Source organism: Amblyomma americanum, chromosome 10 (assembly GCF_052857255.1).
Source record: "Amblyomma americanum isolate KBUSLIRL-KWMA chromosome 10, ASM5285725v1, whole genome shotgun sequence".
Classification (NCBI taxonomy): domain Eukaryota; kingdom Metazoa; phylum Arthropoda; class Arachnida; order Ixodida; family Ixodidae; genus Amblyomma; species Amblyomma americanum.
The window spans coordinates 96,300,546-96,322,876 of record NC_135506.1 but is presented as its reverse complement, the minus strand read 5'-3'; the positions used below and the strand labels follow the sequence as shown (position 1 = coordinate 96,322,876).

At 46.1% G+C, this 22,331-nt stretch overlaps 1 long non-coding RNA gene across 1 annotated transcript in view; it reads left to right on the top strand.

Moving 5' to 3' along the window:
* Nucleotides 1-16,452: 16,452 nt before the first annotated feature.
* Nucleotides 16,453-22,331, top strand: part of LOC144106835 (uncharacterized) — a 198,334-nt gene continuing 192,455 nt past the window's right edge. The window contains exon 1 of the long non-coding RNA XR_013309132.1: nt 16,453-16,498. This is a non-coding gene — a long non-coding RNA (uncharacterized LOC144106835). The remainder of the gene's footprint in view (nt 16,499-22,331) is intronic.

Sequence of the window (22,331 nt, the reverse complement as noted above, 5' to 3'; positions counted from 1 at the left end):
AGACCAAACATTAACCTCATTGTTTGATGCCGCTAAAGATTCTGTAAAGAGCACTTTTTTCATTCGCGAGGGATTGCTGTATAAGACGAATTTCGCTTCTGGGGAAGCTCGTATGCTTCTTGTCGAGCCAGAAAGCCTACGCATCACAGTTTTTGAAATAATGCACAATGACGCCACGTCTGGGCACTTGGGAGTGGCCCGAACACTCCACCCCACACAACAACGATTTTACTGGCCTAAGATGCGTTCAACTGTTCAGCGCGATGTAGCCAGCTGTGTGCAATGCCAGCGCTTCAAGCTGCGGACTTCAAGTCCACCGGAAAAACTGCGGCCAGTCAGGCCTCCAAGAGCCCCGCTTGAGCAAGTTGGCACTGACTTTCTTTGACCTTTCCCAAGGTCCTCCAGAGGAAACCGATGGATTCTTGTGTGCATAGATTACTTAACCTGTTATTGTGAGACAGCCGCGATACCATCTGCTATTGCGGCTGATGTATTTCATTTACTACTTCGATTCGTCATTCTTCGTCACGGCCCTCCTGCAGTTCTTGTTAGTGACCGTGGACGCCAATTCACAGCGGACGTTGTCGAAGAACTTCGCCTTAGCGCCTGCAGTTTTCGTCACTCGACGCCATATCATTTCCAAACGAACGGTGTGGTAGAACACACAAATCGGAAGCTCACCACCATGCTAGCTATGTACGGCGCTGCAGATCATAAGGGCTGGGTTGGCATCCTTCCGTTCATTAATCATGCTTACAACCCAGCGTAACATGAGACAACTGACTACAGCCCTTTCTACCTGCTCTATGCTCGCTCGCCTCGCTTTGGCCCCGACACCATAGTGCCATTTTTCATTCATGATGACCCTTCTCTTGCTGCCACACTCTGCAGAGTTTAAGAAGGCCGCCTGCGTGCCCGCGTTCGAATTTTATCTACGCAAGAGCGTTCCAAGGACCACTACGACGCGCGACACCAAAAAGTATCTTATGTTCCTGTTGACATTGCGTGGTTGTGGACTCCGCTACGCGAGCGTGTACGGTCTTTGTCAGAAACTGCGATCACACTGCACTGCACCGTTCGTTGTGTTAGAGTGCATAAGCGACCTGAATTACGTTATAGCACGCCTCACTGCAAGTTCTCGACAGTCACCCCAGTCACAGGTGGTGCTTGTAACCCGCATCAAGCGATTTCATCCGAGAGGTTCTAGATAACTCGCGCGATGAGCTTCGTCTGCGCGGAGGGAAATGTCATGCGCCTGCTTAGATAGAAGAAGATCACCGGTTGGACGGATAGGTGAAGATAAAAGAGGAGGAAGGGCAGAATAACGCTCGTAGGCTTCGTCGCTCTCCTGCTTTGATCGATCCTTCTGTAAATAAACCCCCTTGTGTTCTAAGCACGTAACAATATATAATTAATAATGCCTTCTGCCCAGTAGTAAGGAATCCTTTATTGCCATATTGTTTTAGAAAAACTAGAAGAGCGTCAGCATTCCGCACATCAGACTAATCACAAAAGAAGATGTAGTGGATTTTAAAATGACGGAGCAATGTCGCTTTGCTAACCAAATTTTTCCATGTAATTGTAAGCATGTAAAGAAGGCTGCCATGTCCTTGATAACTTCTGGACTAGTTAGGAATTTTTTCTGCTTTTTTACTTACAGAATATTGTTTTGAGAACCACGGAGCCAAAATGTGCTAGGAGATACTCGCCTCATATATTACTTTTTTCATTTTTATATCTAGAAGGAGGTTACAGTAGGACGCTCTGTACATTAAGTGGTCCACATGGTTTTCACAAATACTTCGCACGTTCATTCGGATGTTGTCGAACGTTTTAGGAACTAAGTATTCTTCTTACACTCTCAATATTTTTGCAGATGGAGCATTGTGTGGCCTTCACGTTTTTTGCAATTTAGTGAGGTTTTAAACTACTGCATATTAACACAGCACGTCCTGGAATTTTTGTTTTTAGATTTTTTATTTCACTATGTTCAACGTACAGCCTTCTGTCCAGATGATTTGCGCATTAGGAAATTTTGTACATTGAAGAAGCAAGAATGGCGTCTTGATTTATTTAAAATAAATACTAAAAATACACATCACTTGCACTACTCAGTAGAGGTTGCCTTGCCACTCTCCGGAAGTGAGCCAGGGTCTTCAAATCCAGGTTATTTTTTTTCTTTTGACTACAGATGAAAATGCTGACGTATATGAGAAACTGTCAACTGCACTACTGAAAAAAAAAACGGAAAATTAATTTTAACGTCTAGGAAAGTACACATTTAAATGAGAGAATTTAGCGTTTCTTCTCCCAAAGAGGCAAGGCACTGCAAAACAAACTAAAATAATGCGCTGAGCAGCTATGACTTAAGAGAATACTTTAAAGTTTAAATGTCGGCCACTCCTTGTTATTTCCGGAATGTATCTTTTTTCACTTTTCACTCAATATTTTGCGATATTTCTGTGCATACGTTCGAGAATAGCTGTTTCTATGTTTTGAATTCGCACGCCCCAGACTCCTTTCGTCTTGTGGCATCATAAATCCTCATGATTTTTTTCTGTACAAGACGCTAACAAGAATACTTCCAGGAATGTACTTCGATACTGTTTGAAATTCACTGTCTGCTGGCTTTTTCATTGTAGTATATATTATCGAATTTTTTTTTTTTGCTCAGGGTCGTTTGTATATATTTTAATAATGGAGCGTTTATGTGACGTGACTATTCTCCCACAAGTTGGATCCTCTGATGGCAAACACGACGCTTTAAAAAATCAACCATTGATTAAACTCTATTCACAGTGGCGCTTTCGATATATTTTTGACAGTGAGGTGATGAGTGTGTGATGGCTTCCTTGAAATGTAAGATAATTTTTCATTTAACATTGGGAACACGACGAGAGAAAAAACAAAACATTCGGCAGTTCATTGTACACCGGACTTTGGAGCAGGATAACAATATACGTGTATTGTTTAGGTATGTTTATGACGTATGGTTTATGGTGGTTTAACGTCGCAAAGCGACTCGGGCTATGAGGGATGTTGTAGTGATGGGCTCAGGAAATCTCGACCACCTGGTGTTCTTTAACGTGTTCTGACATCGCAGAGTACACGGCCATAATCAGTGCCCTGGCCTGTAATACCTCTTTGGAGACTTTTCTAAACACAACTGTCCAATAAAATTTCCCAAACCTCCTGTTATGCCTGTTACAGATGTTCTGTGGGACATGAAGTGTTACTACTGCGTCTAATGCGACATAAGCGCAACCGGTCGCGGAGGATTAGAAACTTGCAGCCCGAGCACCAAAAGCTTTACTAAATATGTTTGGCTTGTCGTCAAGACAAGCTACATAAATTAGCACGGCAAAAACGGCGCTTCCCGAGAACTTAGTTTCCCTGGATTCGATGTTCGACTGACTTGCGCTTCTTAAGACAAATAACGTTCATGTCCTGAAACATGTATCCTGTAAGCGTACAGTGCAGAAAAGAGTGAAAATATTACATAGTTTTATTTGCAGCAGTCATTCGGGACTCACCTATAGCGGCGCTGGACGTCAAAGAGCATGTTTTACGGCCTTTGCATTCCGACTCGAAATAAGGCCTTTTTGTGCTGTGATGTACTCAACAAATTTCCACAATACCCCGAAGGTCGACACCAGTGAACAGTGACTAAAAATTGTTAATAAAATTGAAAGACGCCCGGGAGGGTAGAAGCGTAACATGCGAAGCTGTAGTTGGAGAACACGCTTAAAGCGACGCTGTCAGCCCTCTCCCATGTTTTCAGCAACGGGAGGTTAGCAGGACACAAATTATGGCAGTTTCGCCACTTACCAATTAGCAAACGCCGAAATACCGCCGTGCTCACTAAAGCGTTCTACTAATGTACGTGATTATGCACATGGCGTCCCTTTTGACGCTATAATCATGAGCTGCGAAGCCTTCATTTTTAATAATATTTTAACGTCAGGGGGATCAGCATCAAAATAAAAATCGCAGACTGTCAAAATAAAAACAAATGTAGGCTGCCTGTTGAACTCACCTCAGTCTACATTTTTCGAGCGCCAACTATCGCTAACGGCGTATTCATGAGCCGCCAGTGCTTCGCGTTGTCCTTCGCCAGTGTTTTGCGTTGTCCGCTGCTAGGATCGGCCACGCGTACTAATGTTTTTTAGTCTCCTGTGTTCCTCGCACTACGCCCACTGGCTGTTTCTCGAATCTGAACACTTTTGCAAAAGTCGCAGGTAAAGATTTTAAGGCCTGCCAGACGTGTGAACGGTGAAAATTATATCCTAAATTTGAAAGTTGCTTCTTCTCTTTCCAGAGTGGGACAATGAGGTGTACCTAGGCACATATCGATGCGTTTGATGCAGTGGCGCTTCGCAATTCTGTTTTTAGGAAGGGTTATCTGGCGCGAATTTCTTTGAGAGAGAACTTCTTTTCTGAGAGCAGTGGCTCTGCTCAGGAAACCTAAAGCAACATATTGAGCTGTGCATGCGGGGACTTTATGCGGCATTTCGCAGTTAAACTTTGTAGCTGTCACGCGAGAATACTTCTTATAAAAATCAGGATGATTTTTTTCAGGAGCTTCACTGTTGCTTCAGTGTCACTGGTGCCAATAAGAGCAGCAAGGATGTTTAAAGACATGTTCACATTCACAGCTACTTGTACGATTCCGCAAAATTCAAGATCTGCTAGGTTTGACCAATATGCTTTTACCCGGTGCTGAAACAACAGAATGACCCTGGTTTTTTTTTTATTTGTTATTATTTGCAACTTGGTCCTTTGCTTTCAGTCAGACAGTTAGTTGCTGAACAAAAAAGCAAACGCCTTGCTAGTTTGAGGTTGGAAACCTGGTGCCGAGGAGCGCGGATGGGATTCACGTCGGCTCCGCAAATTCTGTCTCGTTGTGCTGAAAACTTTAATCGGATGTTGGATTCTACAATACCTTTGTGCGTGTGCACACATCCGGACCAAGTGGATACCAAATTTGTGGCCGTGAGTGCAACCGTTTGTATGTTGTTATCGATTCTGTGTGGACCGCCTGGGACGCGCTAGGCGTCCGTTATGCCTAGCCCAACTTCGGCCGGAGACGCCGGCCCGGATGCCCCTTCGCCGCCGGCCAGCTGCCGATTCGGTGGACCACCCATGTCGATGGAGGTGACCGTCGAAGGTGCGGACCTGGATCTGGAACATTATGATAGCAGCTGGGTCGAAGTGCTGCAACGAAATGTTGAAGCGAAACACCAACGGAAGCTTCTCGAAGGTTCCAATGAGAACGCCAAGATGGAGACGAGCCGTTTCGGACGCGATGAAGCCGGAGACAAAATTTCAGGAGGGGCCCTTTTAGGCCCTATAAAAGCGGCTGAGAGGAAAGTGGCTGAACGATCGGTCGTTACGAATCTTCCGAGATTCCCGGATGAAGGCATCAAGGTGATTGTTACGCCTTGTGAATGTCTGGGCGTGATTAAACGCACGTTGGGCCCGCTGATCAGTCAGGCCCTCGCCAAGGCTGCTGGACTCGGCTGGTTGGAGCAGAACTCATGGTGTGTCAACGGAAAGCAAGGTACGGTGCTCTTTCATTCCTTGGACTTTAACCGAGGCGTGAAGGCAGCTGCAATCTGTTGCTTTAAACTCGACGACAAGAAGCACGAAGTTGTGGCCAATATGATCGCACCGGAGGATTGTGGGCGAGGGGTAGTCCACGGGACATCTGAGTGATTCACGGAAGAACAGTTGTTCGAAGCACTCAGAAGGAATCCGAAGAATTAAACGGTCACTGGAATGCGGCCGATGGGCAAGACTTCCACTATTATTATCACCTTTCTGGAAGCTGACTTTCCAAGATTTGTCAGGATTGCAGGCATGCTCATGCCCTGCCGGTTGTTCAAAAAGAAATATGTAGCCTTATTCATGTGTGGAGAACTTGGTCATCGCTCCGATGTGTGCGACAGTGAATACCCAAAGTGTCGTGGCAGTGGGGTGGTGTCGTCGCCCGAAGATCATCAGTGCGTTCCCAAGTGTCGCCTATGTCTTAAGCGCCATCTGACGGGTGACAAGCACTGCAAAGAGCTCCTCCGTACGCCATACATGATCAAGAAGAAATAGTGGGAAGCAAAGTTAGCCGCCAAGGAGGAGGCCAAGAAGCAGCAGCAAGTCCGTTTAAGTGGCAGAGACGGGCTCAGTGGGTCCCACGAGCGACCCACGAGCCACACGAGGGACCGTTCCCCTTCGTTTCCTCGCCTGCAGCCGCCTCCGTCCAAGACGAAGGCGGAGGGCTCTCGTTTGAAACAGGAGCAGCAGCAGCAGCCGTAGCCAATGCAGTAGCAGCAGGAGAAGCAGCAGGCGCCATCAGAATTGTATTGTGTAAGTAGTGTTTCTCAGGACTCAGATGAAGTCAAGGCTCTCAAAGACCAGAACCGATTATTACAAGCGCAAGTTAAGGCGCTACAGGAAAAGGTTAGGACTGTAGGCTTATCGCCTCAGGAGCGAAGGAAACGACACCACTGCTACGAGCCGACACCGGAACAGAACTGCCAGCCGTGGCTGCACGAGTCATCGCAGATGTGGTTCGCCCGATCATTGGCTCAGACTTCCTCTCCTACTTCGGCTAAGACGTCAGCGTGCGGCATCGTCGCCTTACCGACGGTCTGACTCATCTCTCCATCTCGGGACTCTCGTCCGACCTTGCTTCCATGGGCATTCGCACGCTGATACCTTCCTCTCAATTCGAAAAAGTGTTGGCGAAATTCCCGGGGCTCACTAAGCCATGCAACCTCACTCAGGCGCATAAACATACTGTGACACACCACATCGTCACCCGGGGTCCACCCGCAGCTGCTCGACCGCGTCGCTTGTATGGAGACAGTCTAGCTATCGCCAAACATGAGTTTGACCACATGCTGGAGCTCTGCATTATTCGCCCGTTGTCCAGCGCGTGGGCGTCTCCCCTGCATCTAGTGCACAAGCGTGATCCCGGTGACTGGCGTCCCTGCGACGGCTATGGGGCGTTGAATGCCAACACTGTCCACGACTTCTATACGCGGCCCCACATCCAGGACTTTACATCGCGCCTCGCCGGCTGCGCCATTTTTAGCAAAGTTGACCTGGTTAAGGCGTATCACCAAATTCCCATTGAACCCGCCGACATACCTAAGACCGCCATCACGACGCCCTTTGGTTTGTTTGACTACGTCCGGATGCCTTTTGGACTACGCAATTCCGCTCAAACCTTCCAGCGGTTCATGGCTGAGGTCACGCGGGGCCTACCGAGTGTATTCGCGTACCTTGACGATGTCCTCATCCCCAGCCCTACACCTCATGATCATGAGGAAGACCTACGTGGTTTGTTCGAGCGTCTCCAGCACTACGGCCTGGTTGTGAAGGCCTCCAAGTGTGTTTTCGGCGCTTCTGAGCTGGAGTTTTTGGGTCATCACATATCCTCAGTGGGTATCCGCCCTCTCGCGTCCAACGTCCAGACCATCCAAAATTTTCCCCTGCCCACAACCTTGCGCCTCCTGGGACAATTCCTGGGCTGGTGAATTTCTCCCGCCGCTTTATCCCGCACTGTGCAGAGCTACTTCGCCCGCTCACCGACCTCCTCCGGCCAACCGCTGGCCCGTCCTCTGCAATCTCTTGGTCATCAGAAGCACAGGCCGCCTTTATTGCCGCGAAGCAAGCAGTCGCTAACGCGTGCTCCTAGTCCATCCGCGCAACGACGCCCCTACGAGATTGATGGTGGATGCCTCCAGCGTGGCCATCGGAGCCGTCTTACAACAGTACATTAACTCCGAGTGCAGACCATTGTCTTTTTACTCTCGGAAGCTACTTCCTGCTGAGACCCGCTACAGCGTCTTCGGTCGAGAGCTCCTAGCCATCTATTCCGATATCCAGAACTTTCGGCATTTTGTAGGAGGATGCAAGTTTCACGTGCTAACCGATCGTAAACCGCTGGCATATGTGTTCCGGACCAACTCACCGAAGTACGTGTCACGTGAACGCCGTCAACTCGCTCATATCTCAGAGTTTACTTACGACATCCGGCATGTGAAAGGTGCAGCCAACACCGCCGCTCACGCCCTCTCTCGTATAGTAGCGGTAGACGCTCCATCTTCCACCGTCGACTCGGCCGCATTCTCTTCTGCCCAGCAGAATGACGATAAGCTCACCGGCAACGTCAGGAGGCAGGCTTGAGGCAACATGGTAGTAGCGCGTCGTCTCCGACGTGATGCGGGCTAGGCAAAATTGCGCCTCAACCTGCTGGAACCAAACTTGCGGGTTCTGGGGCCAGAAAGGTGGAAGGCGAACCTGCAGCGACGAGACCTCCTGCGGACGCGAATCCTGCTGCGTGGATGTTGCGGCATCGGTCATTGCTCGTCCTGGGTCACCAATGTAGGTTTAACGCCTCAGGAGCGAAGGAAACGAGACCACTGCTACGAGCCGACACGGGAACAGAACTGCCAGCCGTGGCTGCACGAGCCGCGACCAGGTGCCTTCTTTATTCTCTTCGCAGGGTGGCGCGCACTATCCGGGTTGTCGGCGCCGCCCAAGAGAGGGTGCTACAGGACGATAGGCAGAATTTCGCAGCCGATGTATGCTGAGACGCAGTCAGTGAAGCTGCCGTGGAAGGAACAGCTAGAGCTTCCTAGAAAAAGTCCTCCAGCAATAAAAAAAGAAAAGAGGTTCCGAGGAGGACCTTGAAACCCGCATGCAAGGATTAGAAAAACAACTGAATAAAAAGGAATAGGATGATGAGATTTTTCAACACCAAGTTATGGCCACTTTGGAGCACCTGAGGGCGGCTCTGGAACAGTTGCGCGCCGATATGGCAAGCAGAGAGGAGAGGATTCAGTGGGTATATCATGAAATTATTAACATTAAAAACGGCTCTGCTTCACCGTAGACATAATATTTGGCAGTGGAACTGTAGGGGCTTCGGTCGCAAAGGCGTGGTACTCTTGAGTTTTCTGACGAGCAGTTGCAAACCCGAAGTAATCGTGTTGCAGGAGTGCGGTATGCACGCCAAGCTGGTGAGTTACAAATCGTACGTAGGACGAGGTGACAACACGCGAGTAGTAACTCTCGTCAAAGGAATATAACGGTGTTGCAGCATGACACCGGGACTGCAAATCTAGACCATACTTTGATTTAGAAAATTACGCAAAAGAGAAAACTCAATAGTCTGTTCATTCTCAATGTATATAGCCCGCCACGCTAAAGGTATCCATGTGGCTTCATTAAGCTCTTCGCGAAAGTGCCCGTGATCTCGAAGGGATTTCCTCTTTTGCTAGTCAGAGACTTTAACGCTCATCACCCGACGTGGGGGTATAAGTACACGCAAGTAAAAGAACGCGAACTATGGGCTAGTATTCAGCAGAATGGTCTAGTGCTTCTGACGGATCCCCTCAGACCTTCCCGGCTGGGGAACAGTGTTTAGACAGACACGTTACCGGACTTAACTCTAAACGGAGGCCGGATCTCCGCCACGTGGTGCAACACGGACGAAAACTTCGTTATCGAGCATAATATTATCGAAATTGTAGTCCACAACGGACCACCGGTTGCCCGCACCAAGAAGGTGGCGTCGGTGAACTGGGGGGCTTTCGAAATAGTCGCACAGGGCAGGAGGAAGGCATCGGTTACATTGATGACTGGAGTAAAACTGTCCTTCAATCGGTCCGCGAGGCGAAAGAGGAGGTCAAGGTTGACAAGGAAGTCGAGAGAGTACATCGTCACATGGTCAGTCTCTGGCGCAAGAAGAAGGATCTTGAAATGTCAATCGCGCAGAAGAGGGGAAACAGGAACTTGCGAAGACAATTGGCCGTGCTTAACTAGTTAATCGAAGAGTACGCACTCATTTTAGCAAGGCAAAACTGGAACAACATTTGCGACAAACTGGACCGGAACATCGGGACGGCAAGTACGTGGAACTTGCTTCGGTATCTTCTAGATCAGGACAAGTTCAAACTGGAGGCCAGGCTACAACTTCACCGGCTAGTACATACATTTGTCGGAACAACGGATACTCTCGTATCCTAAGCCCGGGACCGGTACTTGAGCTGCGCGACGGGTACAGCTGAACCGCTGCCAGGTTACGGGGGGCAGGAAAACCCGGACTTTGGTAAACCGATAACGGTTGCCGAATTCCGGGCAGAAATAAACATATTAAGAACCAGGACTGCCGCGGGTCCGGACAAAGTCAGCAACCGAGTTCTAAGAAATTTGGACGACACGTCCATCCGACATCTCGCAGGAGTGTTGGGAAGCCGGTCACCTGCCGACAGCATGGAAGGACGCGAACCTTGTGTTCCTCCCGAAGCCGGGAAAACAGCCGGGTTTCGAGCACCTGCGTCCAATTTCGCTCACGTCGTGCGTGGGCAACCTGATGGAACATGTGATTCAGACCCGGCTGAACCGATTTTTTGAGGTTAAGTGTTTATATTCAAATACCATGATTGGATTTCGACCGCATTTGTCGGCATGTGATGTCATGCTGCAGCTAAAAGAACAGATAATAGAAAAGTCAACGCTACACACCAGGGTGATCGTTGGTCTAGACGTGTCGAAAGCTTTCGACAACGTAAAGTACTCGTCCATTCTGGAGGGTGTGGCTGATTGACGCGTGGGTGTTCGCACCTACAACTACATACGCAATTTCCTCACAAACAGAACGGCATCTATAAGTATAGGGGGTAACACAATAACGAGTATTCGACTAGGCAACAAGAGAACCCCGCAGAGATCGGTGTTGTCCCTGACCCTGTTTAATATCGCCATTCTTGGCCTCCCCGAACAGCTGGACAAAATTCAGGGGCTGAACCATACGTTGTGCGCAGATGTCCTGACACTGTGGATGTGCAGAGGCAGTGGCAGCCAAATTGAACTGATACGTCAAAGAGCTATAGATGTAACAGAAAAATACATAGAACTAAGTGGGCTCAGAGACTCGGCCGAGAAATCGAAAGCGCTATTTCTCGCGCCCATTCAGTAGCCACGGCGTCGGAGTATAAAGCAGGACAAACCGAATAACGCGGGAATCACACTCAGGGTCGAAGGTAACGTAATTCCAGCGGGGGAAAGTATTAGAGTTCTAGGGTTACGAGTTCAGGCGAACGGCAGGAACTCGGAAACGATTTGGAGACTAGAGGCTAGCAACAGTCAAACTTGCAGACTTCTGAAACGAATAGCTAACAAACATGCGGGTATGAAAGAAGCTAACCTCCTTAGGCTAATCCAATCTTTTGTAATCAGCAGGAGGGTCTACGTGGCGTCTTATGTGCGGTTTTACCAGGCGGAGGACAAACTGGGCATTCTAATCCGTAAAGGAATAAAAACAGCATTAGGTTTACCACCCTGTGCGCCCACAGACAAGATTTTGAGTCTACGGGTTTCGAATATCCTCGAAGAGCTCATTTAGGCTGCAAGGACCTTGCAATATCAGAGACTTCTGCGCAGTCGTACTGGTCGCAGCATTCTGGAGAAGCTGGGGCACAAGCCTCGAGCGTGTTCCAGACGTACTGACCCGGTTCCTAGATAGGTTATGGACAAATTAAAGATATCTCTTCTCCCTCAAAACATGCATCACGTCTACCATGAGAGCCGGAGGAGGGGGAGAGCAGTAGCGTTGCAAGCCCCCTTTCAGGGCAGACAGGATGCCTTGTACACGAATGCCGCAGAATGCACAAACAGTACGTGGCGCATTTCGGTAGCCACTAGGGAAAACGTAGGCCCGGTAGCGTGCTGCAGCACGAGACGATTGACAGTAACGGAGGCGGAAGAGTTGGGGGGGGGGGGGGGGGGCATTGCGCTGGCTCTAACACAACAACAGGTCAAAATTATCGTGATTGACTCTAAATCAGCTATCAGAAACTTTGACGCGGGCTGCATTTCAGCCACAGCAGCACGAGTGTTGGCCGGCAGTCTACCACCGGCAGAACAGGTAGGGCTCATTGGGACACTACGCACCAAGGTTGAGAGGAAACGAGAAAGCGCATACACTGGCCCGAGAATTAGCTACCTTCCGGGATCCCAGTGGTGTCTTGTGCACAACCCTGACCCCCTCGCGCGAAGAGGAGCTCCTACAATTCGATGAAGTACTTAATATGTATCAGGAAATCCTAAACCAGTACAAATTAAGCAGAGCGGAACTTCCGAAAGCAAGTAAGCAGCTAACCAAAAACGAAGAGGTTGCGTGGCGCAAGCTACAAACCGGAGTATCCCCTAACCCTCATATTTATAGCAAGTGGCAAACGAAAATTTTCAGCCCCAGGTGCAAACATTCGAGGGCATAGCGGACAGGATCTATATGATATGGACATGTCAGAACTTTGGACAACTTGATAGAAGTGATGAGACCTGGGAGGCACTGCTTCTCAACGAGGACGAAATTAAACAACGTGAAGTCATCCGTCTCGCCCTTGCCGCTCCTGAGATCCAAGAGATCCCGGTCGACGGCTGAGGGGGAGGACATGGCTGGGACCGATCGGCGCCTCGGATACCCATCAACCTTTTGACGGGTGCAAAAAAAAAATGTTATTTCTCTCTATCTCTTGATAGTTTGATCGCCGCTGGCAGAGTGGGAAAGTTGCCTTTCCACTATAGATTTCGCGTCCTACATTCAAGCGTCAACTTTTCAGATCGAGCTCAGAATTTTCGAACAAGAACGAAGCATCCACAGACATTGCCTAAATTAATCGCAGGTAGCATCCAATCATCTCCTATGCCAGTGGGGGACCACAAAACTAACTTGAGGAAAGGTGCTGTTCAGGCCAACTCTTTGCAAAAGCTTAAAAAAATATAGCATAAAAATACCATTACGCATCTAACATACAATTAGCATTGATCCGCAGCACAAAACAAAACTCTTCCCTTTGGTTTCCTTAGTTTAAGCGGCTGCTGGCTTTCTTTATTTTCCATGTTGAAGTTTGATGTGCTACAAACGTTCTACCATTGCGCGCGAAGGAAAACAGGAAAAGAAAGTCGAAGAAGGTGAGAGAAATAAATTAGGGGTATGACATATCGACCAGGAGCAAAGGTGGGGGTGAGCCCATGGCTCCTGTTTGCATGAATCTGGTGCCAAAGTAATGTGCTTTTTCGACTTAAGGCATTTGCATCCAAGCAATGCATGTTGGCTCATCAAACAGAGTGGCGTTTCCTTACGAAGAGTCATACCCACGCTCTTCCTGCCATGTGTTTTGTCAGTCTAACATGTGCGTGGATAGTGGTGTCAGAACATATGCTCGGGGGATGCACTCTGTAGCGTGGAATCTGTGCACTCGAGGAAGGCTTTTCTTCTAACTGCTTTATATGCTTTCTTTTTGCTTGTCTCCGCTGCGCTCTTCAGATATTTAGGCCAATTGAGGAACTCATCGTTCCGTTCCCGCTGCACCTCTCCTTGTATTGCGCCTCAAAAGCTCACATCATAGCAGCATGGGTGTCACAAAAAGAAGAATAATTCATTTTAATGTAATAGCATTAGAGCCCTCATGTCGGTAAAAGAGCCGGTCCTATTCGGAATCCTCCACCTGCGATAGTTGGCACGTTGCAATGTGGGGAGCGTAACATCCAAGCCACGGGGAGGACCCACACGCTGGCTAGCTCGCACTGAGAAGGTGTCGCGATGCGAACGAAAGAATGTGGACCCTAGGGGTGGTTGCCACGGGAACAACCTGGTGGATGGCTACATAGAACGTGGAATGTGAAGGGCATAGTGACCAGAGAAAAGGAGAGAAGACTGCAGAGCAGCGTGCGTGCGCGTGCCCTATTCCACCTTTTAACGAGGTGGTTATGTGCGAACCATTTCTATAACAGTCTTGATCGATACTGCATACAAAACCTCAAAAAGAAGACAGTTTGTATGATGTATGTCATTGTGATACAAAGAAGGCTAAGTATGGAATAAAGGTTGATGTACAGAACTATGTGCGATGTACCATGTAATAAAAAGGGCATGAAAATTTAAATCTACTCATTTCCGTTACATCGGCCCACCTTTCCTGCCGTTTTTTGCCGCTGCGGTACCTAGGATACATTACGCAAAAGGACAGAATGGTGCGCCCCAGCAGCGCGAACGTTACTGGCCTCCATTACTTTTCGATTATACTTTTTAAAACATAAAAATTATTTTCATTATAAACAATGTCACATGCAAGCGGCCAATTTCGTTTTCCTCTTCGGTGTTCTAGAACGATCATTGAAATCTCCCTTTCCGTGACCGCTGTTATCAAAACCTTCATGATTTCCTATACTGAACTTGCAATAAAAGACGCTCTCGAATGTCTATTTCATCAGATCTTTCACCCCCTACTACATAAGTTTTATCAAATCATCAAACAATGGCTAGAATTCTCCTTAGCAGAGCACCCGGGCAAGTGTCATTTCACCGCAAGATGATTAGAATGTTCTTGCAGCCTAATCTTAACCTGGTAGACTCTGGCGGACAGGCGCGACGCCTTGTCCGTTAAACAAATCGCTCTGCTACGTACGGTGAAATAGACGCGCGGAGCGGCAAACCATAGAAGCGCTGCCAGGCGCCTTTCCAAAACGCGCGGGACTCAAGTTGCAGTCGTAGTTCGTCGGCACATCGTTCTCGACAAACCCGATGCCACGAACGCCAGCATAGTTTCCGCGCCGAACGAACGGGAAGCAAGCCTCAAGCTTCGTGGTGAATGCGCTTTGGATGTTCGCTGTGTTGTTCGCCACGCACCGCGTGATTCCTGCGTGCTTGCACTGCCCCACTGCGCCCGAACGAGAGATGTGTCAGACGCGTCACTTCCTTTACTTAAAATCAATTTTCATTTCACTTTCTTTCCTTACGGCTCGGTTGGGTGTCCACAGCGATATGTGAGACAGGCCTCACTTCCTTTCCTTACAACCAATTTCCATTTCGTTTTCCTTCTCTTGCGGCGCAGTCCGGGTTGTCCACCGAAATATGTGACAGGCGCCCCTGCCTTTCCTTCGGCTGCCGTCGACCGCTGTCTGTTGAGGCAGTGGCGTACGTTGCGAGGAGGAGGAGGAGGAGGAGGAGGATTTTTTTGCTCACGGGGAGGAGGAGAGATTTTTCGCTCACGGCCGACGCCGACGACACCGGCTTTTCTGTCACACGAGCTCCTTAACTCTGTCGCGTTAAAATACGCCTTTTTGACTTGTAGTTATGAGTAACGCTTTTGCGGTGTAGCACTGAGAGCGGTGGATTGCATCGGAATACAGCTTGGGTGTACTAACTAGGATTGATGATTACTCTAGTGTTAGAAGATAATTTTCGTTTTTCAATGGCAATATCGTCATACTCGGGATGCATTCTGCAGTAAGATTCGCCGTAGCATTTGCAGTAACCTGAATACCCAGTGAGCATATATGATATATTAGGTGTCCTGTTGATTGTGGGTAGCTCTCGTCCTGCGCAGAAGAAAAGCAGCCGGCAATGCTGTCCTAAAACATAATTTTTCAGAAAGCGGCCAAGAGATCTCTGTAATATATCGACCATCATCTTTAGTTCACCGTTACTGTTCTTCGCGTGGAAGGGTGAATATTTCTTCACTACCAAGCTAAGTGCAATGGCATGCTATAGCGCAGTGTTTTAAAGCAGGAAATACTTGCGACTACCAGATGCCACAAAATTATTTAAGAAAAGGGTAGTCAAAGATTTAATATCAATCTTCGCATATCAGGAGGCTACAAAGTTGGAAAAAAAGACATATCGAATAAATATCCATCTGCTGATAACTGGAAATCCAGCTGCGTGTATTTCAACTCCCCTCGTCATCAACCGCACATGACAGCAAAAATGGCCTGTTGCTCAACACATTTCCCCCTTTATCCCGAGAAAGTATTTAGCAACCTTGACAAAAACTAATCGATAATTAAACTTGGAAACATTTTCGTCCACTTATTATACCATACATACAAAAAACATTTCATGGATTCGAACTGGTTCTAATCTAATGAACAACTCATTAACTTGTACCCCATTGTCTTCACGAGAAGAAGAATGTTAAGAAAATTTTGAAATGTTATATTTTATTGTCTGGCATTTTCCTGAATCCTACATTGTCATTTCGAGCGGATGCACTTTCAACATAAAAAAAAACACAATAGCAAGCAAGCGTATACTTGAAGAGAGGGTACCATTTTGATTTTCCCTTAGCTTATCCAGGCACATCCGCAAAAGATAATTGGTTCTTTGCCACTTAAACACAGAAACCTGTCCGTGTTCTTAAAAAATTGACTGCACGGATGTTTCGAAATGTATATTGTAACGTCCTTTCTCCAAGAGGGCAACCATCGCGGCAAGTATATAACGGAAAAGGCGCAGTGCAGCGTAGTGTGTCTGGAGCTTCTGCCTAAGCTGCCTCAGGGGAGCTTCTACTAAGTAATGAAAATGTTCAATGCAAAGCAATTTTTCTATTTATTGTTAATAGCTGCCCTTCATGCGCATGCAGGCCCCGTCATCTATCCTGAAGAAATTACCATTAAAGATGGCAAGATATACCAAGATCCGTCACAGGTAAGCTTCGTACACACAAAATTGCGTGCATCTGGATGGAAATATGAGCTCGATCCCCGCTAACAGCATTATTAACGCGAAGCGTTGAGGGCCGCGTTCTGCAGAAAGTTAGGTGTCTGCGCTGTGAGCGAAAAGTCACGACCATGGCTCTGGTAGGTGGTCCCCAGAGACCAACCAAGGAGGCAAGTAGGCCTCCTGGATCACGCGACCTTGCAGCGTCATCACAACGTGCAAACCGAATACTGAGGAAACTGCCCACCGTGGCAGGTGGCAGTAAATTTTTCTCGGGAAGAGAACTTGAGCTGCACATTGCCCACAGCTAGGAGAACCTTCCATCGCATTGCAGTGGCGCATCACTTAACCGCTGCACCACTCCGCCAGTAGAAGTTAAGTGGACGCCCAGTAATCTATGAATGTAAAATAGAGAATGACTTTCTGCATATGTGGGAAGTGACGCATTAGGCTATAGCGTCATAGCGTTAAAACGGAGATTGAGTGTAATCCTCAAATTTTTTGTTTTTAGTTTGGCCCTCTTTGCTGTCGGCATGCAGGCAATGTGGCAGCAGTACAAGCTTGTAAACATTTACAGCTGTGAATCGTCCGCTTTAAGAAGATTTCAGATTCATTCTTTTGCATTGCAAGCAAAACACGTTTGATGCAAAAATGGGATAAAAAGCCGCAACAAGCAGCATGACAAAGCTGATATGGCCTTCGTTTATTCGGCAATGCAGTACAAGTACCACTGCAAGCTTAGAAGCAAAAAGTTCTTGATTATACACATTACAAATTAGAGCGACAAAAACATTAAATTACAGTTTACATGACTGCGACTTACTAGGCATTATAGCTTTACTTAAAACACGTTTATCAAACCCAGCGAACATTTTCAAGGATATATTAAAACGCAAGTAGAACATCGACTTCAACTCTGAAAGAAATTTCTAAAAAGCAGAAACAACAAGACCATGTGTTTGAAGTCGAGAACACAATATTTGCTGTGTGTTTAACCCTTTTTAGGAAAGCACACATTTTTGCAAGATTCATAAAAACTTTTTGATTCCACAAGCAGGTGAGGGGTAGAGAAGCGGTTCACAACAAATTTCCCGATTTTGGTTCAAATAGTAAAGTGGAAAAAAGTGGAACATATTTCTCTTGCTGGCACTAAATGGGAATAATGAAATTGGGACGTATGTGTCCCATTGGTGTGCATGGGTTTCCTCACTGAGTAAGTTTCCTCTTACCATTTCATAACTTGTTCGCATTTGTTTGCTTGCAGTTAAAAGTGTTCGTTCTAGTTCTCCCGATGTGGGACACCAATAACGTCTACGCTTCCGTTCGACTTTAACACGGTTGTGTTCTTTGTCAATGAGCCGAACTTCACCCTAGAGGCCAACTGTTTTTGGTCATTTTTTTACCTCTTCTTCATTCGGAAGCGTTTCTTCTTGCTGGCAATTCTGAATTTTGGCATTTGATCATTCGGCGCTCAAGAAAAAACTCCACCTAGGATGTTTGCGAATTACCACTCAGTATTCAGTAGTTAAATGTCCAGCATGGTAAAAAAAAGGTGCTTTCTTTTTATTCGTTGCATCTGAAATCTTCGAAACAAGCGCACGTTTTGATCTAGAGTTGTTCCCCTGTATGTTGGTAAAAGAATCACTCGCCGGGCATTTCGATTCTGGGCCGCCGCGGTGGCTCAGTGGTTATGGCGCTTGGCTGCTGTCCTGAAAGACGCGGGTTCGATTCCGGCCGCGGCGGTCGCATTTCGATGGAGGCGAAATTCTAGAGGACGTGTACTGTGCGATTTCAGTGCACGTTAAAGAACCCCAGTTGGTCGAAATTTCTGGAGCCCTTCACTACGGCGTCCCTCACAGCCTGAGTCGTTTTAGGACGTAAAATCCCAATAAACCAAGCCAAACAATTTCGGTTTTGTTTTTTATTGTCAGCTCGAATGTAGTCAAAAATTCGCAACGTGCTCAACAAAGGAAAGAAATTTCAAGGTCTCGGCTGGCTATCTAATTTAGTGAATGCGCCAAGAAATATTTTAAAACAAATGTCTGAAGCCCTAAGATTGGTACAAGCACAGCTAATGAGGGACTGCTGCGTCCTTATTTAGCTGAAATGCGGCACTTCAACGAGCACTTTAGTATAGAGAATAAAGTGAGACGTACCTGTCCTATTGTCCAACAAATAGTTACTTGAATTCGAAGCAATTAGATCATTTCAGAAAGTAATTTTTTAAGGAATATAGGGCGTGGGATAATTATGGCGAACCATAGTTCTTGCGTCGACGGGGTACGTGCTAGAATTAATGGTGAGGTGTCATGTGATGTACTGTAATCGTTTCTGATTTAGCGTGTCTGAAAGAAGAGACCTGCTGTGGAGTATCAGGGACTTAAGTCAAGTTAGAATACGGAGTTCGCATGTGTAGTTGGCTCAGGAATTGAAAACATTGTACATAAATGATTAGATGGCGATCTTACAGAAACAACAGTTATAGCTTTGAGGCGCCTTTTTGCCGTATTAGAATTTTTTTATTTTAGTAGTATCACTGCTTCAAATTGGTGACAAAGGGTAAGTTTTGAATAAATAAGAGCTTCTAATTCAGAACATTACCATTGGCCCGCAAGGTGCATTGACATTTCTGAATCTTGCCCAGTACCCGAGCTAACATGGTGTGTTTATACTTCACAAGATGATTTCAGCGCATAGGTCAGTTAGAATAAACAACTAGGGTATTTACCACATGGGTCATAGCTGCACATTTCTCTTTGAGCTTGTCCTGTCAATAAAGCTATTATTTATATTTTTGCTAATACAAATAAAGCTTTCTGCATTTGCACGTTGATCAAAAAATTATTTCTCATTGACCATGAATCTAACCAAGACCATATATCGTTCACTTTCCTAATCGTACACTCAGCGTGTTTCCTAAAAAAATAGGAAGGCGCTTAAGCTTCGTCTTTAATAGTGAACCGCGAGAGCGTGTTGCAGCGCTGCCAAAGAGTTCACGGAACGCCATTACCCGTTTGATACGACGCCTTGCCCATTTGACAAAATGCTCAATGTTTCTAGGCGGTCTCTCGAAACACAGACTCTGCTCCACACTAGCATTCGCAGACGGCTGCGGTTCTATCACACCAGTTCAGAAACCAACGACACAACCCCGACACAGAAAGGTCACTTACGTACGCACCATCTGCCGGGCCAGCGCCGTGCATGCCGAAGTGGATTTCAGTGAGTCCCACACGATGGCGCTGCGACTGCACGGAGGAGCCGACTTGGCGGAGTGGAAGCATCTCGTCTAGAACGCCGAGGTCCCTGGTTCGATTGCCGGCCTTGACCCCTGTTTTATTCATTCAGTGTGGGTACCTTGTGATTTTTACGCAGCCGTCGAATATTTCAGACGCCCGGTGCCGACAACTAATAGTGCCATGACGCCGACGGCTTTTCATCCGAACGAGCTGTAAACGCTGTCGCGTAAAAAGAAATCAGTGTCTTTAGCGCCTAAGGTAAATTCTACTAAGTCGTCTAAATGTTTATGTTATTGATGTGAACTATTATCAAGTACCCTGTGTATACTGTCCTGAGCCACCCCATTTTTGTTCGGTTTATAATATCAGCTAATTGTCAATATGAACGATTAAAATGTTCTACTAGACACACCATATCAGGATGACTTATTTTGAGCATGGAAGAGATTCATCCTATCGGTCTCTGAAAAGCTATAAAAAATTTGAGTTGATTTCTTTCCATGTCATTATTTACTGTTATCAAAAAAGCATCAATATCTTTTCAATTCTAATTATTCTAATTCTTTAAACAAAAATGAGAGGATACTATCCTGTAAATAAAGCAAAAATATATAGCAGTATTTTTAAATCACCAGCGGTGTAGCTTTCTTCGTTGTCGTGGGGAAATTTATAGCATTCATCAATAGATCACATTTATGGATGGCATATGGAAAATGGTGTCCTTCACATGAACAGCTGTCAGGTATAAAAGAACTTCCTCAGATTTTTTAAGTTTTGCACAATTGGAATATTTTATAGCAATACGACAGAAAAATACATTTGTAATAAAGTTTTGCATAGTTTAATTGGAGTAGTTCATGTGCACAGAACACAAATGTGAAATGAATTTATTCAAAATACCGCAAGTTATTTTCGAGCCCATATAATGCCATGAGTATCAAACATTTCGAGCACGTCTTCTAATATGAGATTTAGGAGCCTGCGTTGTTAACTCCACCAATTTTATTGTTTGCTGCCTCCATCGAACATATTGAGGGAAAGAGCAGTCCGGGATTTTCTCTGAATAGAATTTATTAGAGTAGGCATTGAAGACAGCTACAGTGTCAGGGTCGAGAGTTGTTATGCATTTTTATGCATCCCATATTTTTCGCTGAATAATTTTCAGTATATCTGCTGTTATTGAAGGCTTGCGAGCGGAAATAGCTGTTTAATGGTTTCAAGCGGAAATGTACATTATAAATAGACGTAAACCAGCGCAGTAGAGAATGAAATGCTTAATCTGCACTTTTTCATGCGCAAACTGCCTGCGCATATGTAGCCAAAATTTCTCCACGAAATGAATCGATTCTCTCAGGGAGAGTACAATGACCAGTGCGGTCCCTAAGTTTAGCTTTGTGGCGGTAAAATTCGCATTCCAGGTCATGTAGACTGGAACATCAACACTTAGCGACGTACGTTTCACTGTCACATCTGCCCAATAATATTGGGAAGACATAATATTTATGACTAGGTACTGCACACACGCAAAAGGATTAGAACACCTTTGGGATCAGCGACAATGTTCAGAAAGATATGTGATTAAAGAGGAACCAAACTATTTCTTAGAGTATAAGTTTTTTCCATATAACTTGTACTATCTTCACATTCACATTCTTCAGATTCTTTGTTATAACATCAGAAAATCTTACATACATCGCTTGGTGGAATGTATCATCAACCTCCGCATTACTCTGGCCACTGCTGGACAAAAGCCTTTTCCATGTCTCACCAATTAACCATGTTCTTTGCCAGCTGCAGTCACCGTATCCTCGCAAACTACTTAAAAAAACGATCTGTACATGCTCAGAGCGCTTCAAAATCAAAATTTAGTTGATCCCTATTTTCGAAGCTAAATTTGTCGAGCAAAAAGAAACACACAATCGTGCCCTTCATTCCGGCGATAGAATCCGACGTGACTAGGGCAATGAAAAACTTCGTGGACCATTTTAAGAAGGAAAATATCCATATTATACTCAGCAACATTACATTTCCCTGAGAAGGAGCCAGACTGCAAGGTCTGAGGATGAGAGGTGAAGCTCATTGGCAAGCTGCCAAAGTTTGTCGCTGTTGCTTTCGATACGCGTCGCTACAGAGACACTACATTGCGTCATAGTAACAACTTATGACAGAACTTTTTATGCCAGGACATGACAAAAAGAAACTTTGCATGCTCATTTAACCAGAACGACTTATTTACTTTATTTTTATTTACAAATAACTGCAGACGGAGCCGGTCCAAGCAGGAGAGAGTACATATAATTGTTAGTAAGAGCTATGCTTTAGGATCAGCAACAATGGTGAAGTTACGATTTAAAACAATAAAATATAATAACAAAAATAAACAAGGTTACATAGCAAATACACTTCATATCAACTGGGGAGTGCCTACGGGCTGGTACAAGTTTAGGACACACCAGCAGAAGGCAAATAGTACATAATATATATTTGGTTAGTTTTACCAATTCGGAACCTAACACGCACTATTGCCAAAATGCGGACTTGCAGACTGCATTAAGGTAATTTCTAACTCGTTTTACTTAAAT